The sequence below is a fragment of the Acomys russatus genome, chromosome 14 (genome assembly GCF_903995435.1).
Source record: "Acomys russatus chromosome 14, mAcoRus1.1, whole genome shotgun sequence".
Taxonomy (NCBI): Eukaryota; Metazoa; Chordata; class Mammalia; order Rodentia; family Muridae; genus Acomys; species Acomys russatus.
Genome location: NC_067150.1, coordinates 25311056 through 25321872, shown reverse-complemented (window position 1 = coordinate 25321872; position 10817 = coordinate 25311056). Strand labels below are relative to the sequence as shown.

At 43.4% G+C, this 10817-nt stretch overlaps 1 pseudogene; it reads right to left on the bottom strand.

The window, feature by feature from the left end:
• Window positions 1-2536: 2536 nt before the first annotated feature.
• LOC127198260 (peptidyl-prolyl cis-trans isomerase A-like) lies at window positions 2537-3019 on the bottom strand (annotated as a pseudogene).
• Window positions 3020-10817: the final 7798 nt, after the last annotated feature.

The window sequence follows — 10817 nt, the reverse complement described above, 5'->3', positions numbered from 1 at the left end:
GTCAGTAGGTGAATGGATTTTTTTTTTTTTAAGTGAAGTATTCACGTGGATGTTGGAGGTTGGTCTGATGTATTTTGATGCTAATTAATAAAAAGCCATCCCACCTGGGCAGGGCAATGGAGATAGGTGTGGCTAGGGTTCCCAGGCTTAGAGACACAGAAAGGATCTTGGGGAGAAGAAGGACTGAAGAAGAGAGACCAAAGGAGAAGAAGAAAGAGAGGAAGGCTGCCATGGGTTAGATGGAAGAGAAGCACGTGGCCAGAGTGGATGGGGACTTGGCCCAGAGGAAGAACATTAGCAAGTATATGGGATTATGGATGGGAGGTAGCTTGATAGAAATTATTGGAAACAGATGGCATGGGATTGGGGCAGGGATCCCATATTAGAGGATTAATATCTGTCCCCAGGTTAACTAAGGCTACTTTAAAAATAACAAGTGCCTGAGTGTTGATTGATTCTAGTGGTTTCTCACTGAAGTAATAATAATTATAGGTCCGATAATAACAATTATTAGGCTGTACAGATAATTTAAAAACAACACACGGAGTTGTATTCAACCATAAAGAAGAAAGATATTAATTACATCATTAGCTGGAAAAAGAATGCTTCAGGGGATTTTATTGAGTGAAATGAGTCAGACAAAGAATGGCAAATAGAGTATGTTTTCTCATTTGTGGGTCCTAAAATTCTTTATTGAATCATATAAAAATAAACAGAACTAGGACTGGAGAAATGTCTCAGCAGTTAAGAGCACAGGCTGCTTTTGAAAAGAACCAGAGTTTGATTCCCAGCACCCACATGGCAGCTCAGAACAGGCTGAATTCTAGTTGCAGGAGATCTGTCATTCTTTTCGGACCTCCTCCAGTGCTGCATATACACAAATAATTTTTTTTTAAGTATGTGTGTCCTGCCATGGGACACAACCAGCAGAAGTGAGCTGCATGCTGCAACCACCACCACGCCCCCAACTCCCTAATCTTCCCTCTGGAGGAGGCCTGCCAGCCCCAGAATCATCCAGGCCTGCAGGCACCCAGGCACAGCCAGGTTAGAGCCCACCCAGCTTCTCTCCTGCCCACCTGGGACACAGCCAGCAGAGCAACATCCAGGCCTGCAGTTCTCCAGGAACACCCAGCCAGCAGCAGTGAGCATCCTGCAGTTCCCTGAGCTCCACTATTAGGCTCAAGGCTCTGCCTTCCTCTCTGAGAAGACCTGTCAGCATCAGGACCATCCATCCACCCAGCACCAGGGACCAGCAGATGGCTAAGAACGCAATCAACAAGAGACAGGGCAATATGGCATCACCAGACCCAGCCATCCTACTACAGCAAGCCCTGGACACCCTGACACGGCTGAAGCAAAAGAAGACAACCTTAAATCCAAATATATAAAAACAATAGAAGCATTAAAAGAAGATAGAAATAAATCCCTTAAAGAAATACAAGAAAATTCAATCAAACAGGTAATGGAAATTAATAAACCCTCTGCTGAGCACCTCACAGAAGCTTCTCCAAAACTGACCAGATATTCAGTTACAAAGTAAGCTTCAACAGATACAAGAAAATTGAAATAGCCCCCTTGTATCTTATCAGACCACCAAAGATTAAAGCTAAATTTCAACAACAAAAACAAAAGAAAAACCTACAAACTTATGGAAACTGAATAACTCCCTTCTGAATGACCACTGGGTCAGAGAAGAAATAAAGGAGGGAATAAAAGGCTTTCTAAAATTCAATGAAAATGAAGGCACAACATACCCAAACTTATGGGACACAATGAAAGCAATGCTAAGAGGAAAGGGGAGAAAGTTCATAGCACTAGGTGCCTTCATAAAGAAACCAGAGAGATCTCATACTAGCAATTTAAAAGCACACCTAAAAGCTCTAAAACAAAAAGAAGAAACCCCATCCAAGAGGAGTAGATGGCAGGGAATAATCAACTTAGGGATAAATAAATTAGAACAAAGGGAACAATACAAAGAATCAATGGAACCAAGACCTGGTTCTTTGACAATATCAATAAGATTGACAAACCCTTAGCCAATCTAACTAAAAGGCAGAGAGAAATAGTATGCAATTTAACAAAATCAGAAATGAGAAGGGAGGCATAACAACAGACACTGAGAAAATCCAAAGAATCATTAGGTCTTATTTCAAAAGCCTGTATTCCACAAAATTGGAAAAGCTAAACAAAATGGATGATTTTTTTTTGACAGATTTCACTTACCAAAGTTAAATCAAGATCAAGTAAACAGTTTAAATAGTCCTAATGAAGAAGCAGTCACTAAAGTCTTCCAACCAAAACAAAACAAAAAAAACCCAGAGCCAGATGCTTTTTTTTTCCTATTTACTTTTTATTCATAATCATAAACTTAATTCTGCAATCCTGCTAAACTTGGAGGGTAATGAGGACAATATGGAACCCAAAGAGCTTCAGTGAGAGCAGAGATTACAGCGTACTGGGAGCAGATGGGGTGGGGGTGCTCTCCTGAGCTACAGAAGGAATGGTCTGGTGGGCAAGATGTCCACAAGTCAAAGAATTAGATTTGTCCACAGTTGGAAATGGTGATCTTCTTGCTGGTCTTGCCATTCCTGGACCCAAAGCGCTCCATGGCTTCCACGATGCTCATGCCTTCCTTCATCTTCCCAAAGACCACGTGCTTACCATCCAGCCACTCAGTCTTGGCAATGCAGATAAAAATGTGGGAACCATCTGTGTTTGGTCCAGCATTTGCCATGGACAAGATGCCAGGACCTGTGTGCTTCAGGATGAAGTTCTCATCCTCAAATTTCTCCCCATAGATGGACTTGCCACCACTGCCATTATGGCACATGAAATCACCACCCTGGTACATGAATCCTGGAATAATTCTGTGAAAGCAGGAACCCTTATATCCAAATCCTTTTTCTCCAGTGCTCAGTTTCTGCTGTCTTTGGAACTCTTTCTGCAAAGAGCTTGAGGGAGACACGCCTAAGGGATCGCCATCAACTGCGATGTCTAGGAACATTATGGAGTTGTCCATGGCTGCAGCAAGTGATGAGGAGGGACAGTGGCATCTGAAAAGCCGCCAGATGCTTTTAGCACAGAATTCTACCAGACTTTCAAAGAAGAGCTAATATCAATACTCCTCAAACTATTCTACAAAATAGAAATAGAAGGAACATTTCCAAACTCATTACACAAAGCCACAGTCATCCTGATACCTAAAACACACAAAGACTCAACGAAGAAAGTGAATTTTGAACCAATTTTCCTCATGAACATTGATGAAAAATATTCAATAAAATACTTGCAAACCGAATCCAAGACCACATCAAATACATCATTTACCATGATCAAGTAGGCTTCATTCCATAGACGCAAGGATGGTTCAACATATGAAAATGCATCAATGTAATCCACTATATAAACAAATTGAAAGAAAGAAATCACATGATCATCTCATTAGATGCTGAGAAAGCCTTTGGCAAAAATCCAACACTCCTTTATGATAAAAATCGTGGAGAGATCATGGCTACAAGGCCCATACCTAGACATAATAAAGGCAATATACAGCAAGCCAATAGCCAACATCAAGTGGAGAAAAACTCAATGCAATTCCACTAAAATCAGGGACAAAATAAGGCTGCACACTCTCTCCGTCTCTCTTCAACACAGTACTTGAAACTCTAGCTAGAGCAATAAGACAACTAAAGGAGATCAAGGAGATGAATTTGAAAAAGAAGAAGTCAAAGTATCCCTATTCCCAGATGACATGAAATTAAACACCAATAAAACAAATAACTCAATTAAAAAATGGGGTACAGAGCTAAACCAAGAATTCTCAACAGAAGAGTCTTTAATGGACAAGAATGGCTTAAAAGAAATGCTCAGTGTCCTTAGCCATCAGGGAAATGCAAATCAAAATGACCGAGATTCCATCATTCCATCTTACACTGTTAGAATGGTTAAAATTAAAAAAAAAAAAAAAAAAAACCCTCAAGTAACAGCACATGCTAGCGAGTATATGGAGCAAGGGGAACCCCTCCATTGCTGGTTAGAGTACAAACTTGTACATCCACTGTGGAAATCAATCTGGATGTTCCTTAGAAAATTGGGGCTAGCTCTGACTCAAGACCCAGCTATTCCACTCCTGGGCATATACCCAAAACATGCTCCACCATACCACAAGGACACTTGCTCAACTATGTTCATAGCAACTTTATTCATAGTAGTTAGAAATTGGAAATAACATAGATGTCCCTCAACAGAAGAACATATAAAGAGACTGTGCTATAAAGAGACATTTACACAGTGGAATACTAATCAGCTATTAAAAGCAAGGAAATATTGAAATTTTTAGGCAAATAGATGGAACTAGAAAATGTCATCCTGAGTGAAGTAACCCAGACAGACACACATGATATGAATTCACTTATAAGTGGATATTATCCATACAGTACAAGATAACCATGCAACAACCCACAGACCCAAAAGCTCAAGAGGGGATGCTTGATTCCCACTAAGAAAGGGAAATAGAAGACATCAGAATCGGAGGGATAGAGGGACCTGGTGGAGAAAGGGGGTAGAGGGTAGAGAATGAGGCAGGCGTTAGTGTTGGGGAGCGGGGATTGGGGCTAAGAGGGCTGTGAGGAAGAAGGGAAATTGGTGTTGGGTATCTCTGGGACAAGCTGGACACCTGGGATAGGGGAGGATCCTGGGAAGATATGGGCATGACCTTTGCTGAGACTCCTAGCAGCAGGGATACTGAGACTGAAGTGGCCACATCCTATAACCAGGCAGGCCTTCCCATAGAGGGGGGGTACATACTAACCCACCCACAAAACTCTCCTCCCAAAATTTGTCCTGCCTACAAGATGTGCAGGAATAAGAGATGGAACAGAGATTGAGAGAATGGCCAACCAATGACTGGCCCAACTTGAGACCCACCCCATGGGAGAGAACCAACCCCTGACACTATAAATGATACTCTGCTATGCTTGCCGACAGACCTAGCATAACTGTCCTCTGAGAGGCTCCACCAGGCAGATAATGGAAACAGATGCAGAAACCCACAGCCAAGCATTAGGCAGAACTCAGGGAGTCTTGTGAAAGAGTTAGGAGAGGCATTGAGGAAGCCGGAGAAGCAAAGAACAACATAAGATGACCTATGTAGCCAACTAACCTGGGCCCATGGAGCCTCATAGAGACTCGATCACCAACCGAAGAACATGCGTGGACTGGTCCTATGCCCCTGCACATATGAAGCTGATGGGCTTCGAGTGGGTCTGCTAACAATTGGAGCAGCGGCTGTCTCTGACTTGTACTCTGTTGCCTCCCTCTGGATCCCATTTCCCTAGCCGGGCTGCCTTGTCTTGCCTTGGTGAAAGAGAAAGCACTTAGTCCTGATGTGACTTGATGTGCCAGGGTGGATTGGTACCCGGTAGGGGAGGGGAGGAAGGTGGTACAGGGAAAGGGGGTGCAAGTAGAGGAGGGAGTTGGGTAGCAATTGGGATGTAAAATAAACAAATAAATTAATTTTTAAAAGTGTGTGTGTGTGTGTGTGTGTGTGTGTGTGTGTGTGTGTGTGTGTGATGAAAGCAAAGGAGAAAATAGAGAAAGAAAAAAGGCTAGTGAGGGAAGAAAAGGGGGGGTCTAGTGAAAGGGAAGGAGTGGGAGGGATGAACGGTTTCCCTGAAGCACAGTACTTTGTAACAATAAAATGCACCAATAGAAATATTCAGAAAAAGATGTTATTGCTCCTGTTCAGTTGCGTGTTCTTCTGGCTTCTAAGGGCACTCTGCCCACAAGGGATGCACAGACATGTATGTGAGCAAAATGTCCATCACATAAGGTAAAATAAAATAAATAAAAATCAACCATAGTCTCGGATAAAAGAATAGTTTCCTTTTATTTTGCTGTTCTCCCATGCGTCTCTCATTTAGAGTCCTAATAGGATGCCTTCCCCTCTGTCCCAGTTTCCTGGTAAGTGAAGGCTTTCGTGGGACATGCCCCTTGGGCTAGTATGCAGATATAAGTGAGTATATACCATTTGATTCTTTCTGCTTCTGGGTTAACTCACTCATTATGATCATTTCTAGCTCAATCCATTTATCCACAAATTTCGGGAATTCCTTGTTTTTAATAGCTGAGTAGTATTCCATAGTGTATATGTACCACAGTTTCTTTATCCACTCTTCTACTGAGGGACACTCAAATCTACAAGTAGAACAATATGATAGGCAGATTTGGGCCCAGGGGTCCCGCTCAAACTAAGGCACCAGCCAAGGACAATACAGGAGGTAAACTTTAAACCCCTTCCCAGATCTAGCCAATGGTCAGAATATTCTCCACAGTTGAGTGGAGAGTGTGATACGACTTTCTCACATACTCTGGTGCCTCACATTTGACCATGTCCCCTGGAGGGGGAGACCTGGTGGCACTCAGAGGAAGGACAGCAATAGCCAAGAAGAGACTTATACCCTATGAGAATATATAGGGGGACGTAATCCCCCTCAGGAACAGTCATAGGGGAGGGGAATAATGGGAAAATGGGGGGGGAGGAATGGGAGGATACAAGGGATGGGATAAACATTGAGATGTAACAAGAATAAATTAATAAAAAAAAAAAAAAAAAAAAATGAAAAAAAAAAAAAAAAAAAAAAAAAAAAATCTAAAAAAAAAAAAAAAAAAAAAAAAAAAAAAAAAAAAAAAAAGAATAGTTTCCAACTTATTTATGCTAAACAAGCTAAAACTCTTAAAACCTTTGTAATTGTATGGGTAATATGGGGGCTCCTGGACACTCTTTTGTTCTAATACATGGTCTATGACTCTGGTTCCTGACACAGGGCCGCAAATCCTTTTAAATGTCCTGAGTTACAGGACTACTGTTTACTGTAATGAGGTGACTTTTGCTGGGATCCTTGATGAGTGCTGGTCATCAAAAAGACCAAACCACGATTAGAAGCTTGAGGTTGTTGGCTACACCGCTGTCTCCTGTGAGCGAGTTCGTAGCTGATCGCTCCTACATGATTAAAGCCTCCACCAGCCCGCAAAGCGCTAGTCATAGTTTCTAGGCTGCATGCTGGGGCTGTGCTGCCCTCTCCTTATTTAAGGCTCCCCTAGATTTTCTCTATACCTAACTACTCTTTATCATGTGTGCCCTTTATCACGCCTCTTATTAGGTAAGGAATACAAATTTTATTAACCTGAGTTCTGTGAGCCATCTCAGCAAATTGAGGTCCCTAGAAGGGGCTCATGGGAACCCCAACTTGGAGCTAGTCACTCAGAAATATAGGCAACACCCTAGTACAGATGATTGCTCCCTGAACTTGGGGTGCAGGACATTCCTAAGGCCTTGTGCCCTTAATCTCTGTGATCCACATTAGCACTGGTTGGTCTTGGAACTGATTTCAACCACAGAACACCTGGTCCTGCTGGAGGACTCCATGGTGTAGGGGAAACACATGTTCATCCTGAGGCCAGAGGTGCTGTGTGTTCAGACGAGGAAGACGGGTGTGCATGAGACATTGTGGTGGAAATGTTGAGTAGACAATTAGACAGAAGGAGTCCACAAGAGAAACAATAACATGGCAACAAAGGATGAGATCACCAAAGAAGAGAGAGCTCATAAGGAAGTCTGAGGCCTGAGTCCCTGAGCAGCTGACGCTTAGAAGTTGGAGCAGAGTTGGAGTAACAAGAGCTTTCTTGCTTCAGGAAAATGGCCCTTCAGGGTTCTCAGGACTTACAAGCTCTTTAACCCCATGGCTCACTCTGTGTTGAACTGAATGTGGGTTAGAAGTCTAAGGGATTTGCTAAGTGTAAGAAAAACTGTAAGGACACAATTAAATAGTATCAAAGGGAAGACAATAGAATCAAAGCACTGGAGGCTGGAGAGATGCTTGGCTGAATCGCTCTTCCAGAGGACCTGAGTTCAGTTCCCAGCATCTATGTCAACCCAACTGTGACTCCAGGGGATCTGACACCTTCTTCTGGCCTCTACAGGCTCCTGTACACATGCAGCATGCACTTGCACATATACACAGATAAAAATAATAAAAATTTTAAATGTTCAAATATACTGAGAAGTGGATGAAGCAAAATTGATTCTCATTACAGGCAAATGGGATCCAATGGTCCAGCCACTTGCATTAACAATTTTGTAAGAGTAAAACAAAGTCTCCCACAACCTACCCACAAAACCTTTGACCCAAAGTGTGTCCTGCCTACAAGAAGTGCCTGGCTAAAGATGGAGCAGAGATTGATGGAATGGCCAACCAATGACTTGTCCAACTTGAAACCCTCCCATCCAATGGGAGAGAACCAGTTCCTGTCACTTTTCGGGGGGTTGGGTTTTGGGGTTTTGGTTTTTGGTTTTTCAAGACAGGGTTTCTCTGTGTAGCCTTGGCTGTCCTGGAGTCGCTTTGTAGACCAGGCTGGCCTCAAACTCACAGTGATCCACCTGCCTCTGCCTCCCGAGTGCTGGGATTAAAGGCGTGTGCCACCACGCCCGGCTGCCCCTGTCACTATTAATGATACCTTGCTATGCTTGCAGAGAGAAGCCTAGCATAACTGTCATCTGAGAGACTTCATTCAGCCGCTGATAAAACAGAGACAGAGACCCACAACCAAACAATAGGCTGAGTTCAGGGAGTCTTGTTGAAGAGTTGGGGTCAAGGACACCGCGAGAAGACCTACAGAGAAATCTAACCTGGGCCCATGGGGGCTCACAGAGACTGAACCACCAACCAAAGATCATGCATGGGCTGGACCGAGGCCCCCTACACATGTGTGCCAGATGTGCATCTTGGTCTTCATGTGTGTCACCTAACGATGGGAGTAGAAGCTGTCTCTGAGCTGTTGCTTGCTTCTGGATCCTTTTGCCTGGGCCTCAGTGGGAGAGGATGTGCTTACTCCTGCTGGGATTTGATGAGCCAGGGTGGATTGGTAAACTTCCCTGTGGAGAAGGGAAGGAGGAGTGGGTGGAGGGGGATATGAAGGTGAGACTGGGAGGAGAGCCGAGAGGGGTCTATGGTCAGGCTGTAAAGCTATTAAATAAATAAGCTAATGAAGAAAAAGTCTGTTTCAGTGAATGTTGTATATAAGCTTGAGCAGTCTGTATATTCTGCAGTTGTTATATGGAGACTGTAGATATCAGTTTGATTCATTTTTTATGCGTTGCTAAGTTCAAATATGTCCTTCCTGACTTTTGGTGTGCTGGATTTGCTCTGACAAGGGTATCAGAGTCTAACTCCTCTGTTTGTTTTTGCAAGTCTACCAGTTCGGGCCTCATGTATTTTAATGCTTTCTCGTTAGGCATAGTCACATTAAAGGCCCCCAGCACTGGGTTACAGATCTGCAGCAGCCACACTCTGCTTCTTATGTGGCAGCTAGGATGCAAACTCAGGGCTTAATATTTTCACGGCTGGCACTCTTACCCACTAGACATCAGATTTTTTTTTTTTTTTTTTTTTTTTTTTTTTTAATCTGCTCATCAGGGTCCCAGCCCCAGAATTCTTTTAATTTTATTTAAATGTTTAAGAATCACATGCAGGATACTATGTTCACATAATTTCTACACATCTTTGTAGCCCTTTCCGTGTCCCCTCCCCATTCCCTCCCCAATTCATAATCCTTGCTTCTTGATTACTGTCGCGCATATATACGCATAGAAAAAGAAGGCCTACTTGAGTCCGTTTGGTGCTGCTCACACGTATGTGTGCTTAGGACTAACCATCCGGATTGAGGTAGCCAAACAGGCCTTGTCCCTAAAGGAGATTGAGCCTCCCTTGTGCTGCATCCATTGATTGGCTAATGCTCTCCCAGGGGTGGAGCCTTGTGAAACTCCCCTGTCCACATTGGTAGTGTTAAGCCCACATTTGAAGTTCAGCAGGTCGTAAGCACTGTAGACGCTGTGGGTGCAGCTCCCCTGCCCTGTGAGAAGATAGGAGTTTGAAGTGGGTGTCCAGATCCTCTGGCCCATAAAACATTCCCACTTTCTTTTCTGCGATGGTTCCTGAGCCTTACGTGTAGGGTTCCATTGCAGATGGAGCAGTTGGGTTTAGGAACTCCGGTCTTTAAAAAGCCCCCATCTGTTGTAAAAACAAAAACAATTTTTAAAAAAATTTGGCGAGGACTGAGACCTACAGCTATCTGTAGATATAAGAATAGTTATTTAAAATGCAATTAACATTCTATTAGTTTAGGAAAACGGTAATGGTGATAATGTGAGTATTGAAACGGTACCATGTAGGGGTATTGATTGGATTTGGTTTTTGGGTTTTGTTTTTGTTTTCCCCCCTGCCAACTAAAGAATTGAAAATCAGCAGCAGAGCTATCTCAAACTCAGCCGACAATCAGCAGTTGAAGAAAGGCATTTATTGGCAATGAGAAAACAGGCAAATGCGACAGGACACGGAGAAAAAGACCCCAAGTGAGCAAGGGGGGGGGGGGGGGCGGAGCCGCGGGAAACGCGGGAGAGGGGGAGGTGCTGAAATCTACTCCCTTCTTTAAGACTGGAGGTTTTAAAGACTCATAACGAGTTTTCCTCTCTTACTTTAGGGTCGTTCAGTTTGAAGACAGATATAATGTTTAATTGGTCCACAACTGTTACTTGTTCTGATCCAAACCTGAACTCTGAGCCAGTCCATCAGCGGAGGACCTGCTTGGGAGACAAAGCTGCCAGGTTTTTTGTCTCAAGTCGGGAGGTTGGGGAAGAAGCCCGCCATCTTGGAAATCTGCCAACTTTACTACCTAGCCATGGCCCCTCTCCTTATCTGCCTACCAGGAAGCCTGACTAACCCTTGCTCTCTCTGTAGCTTCTTCACTCATGGGTAGCTGGA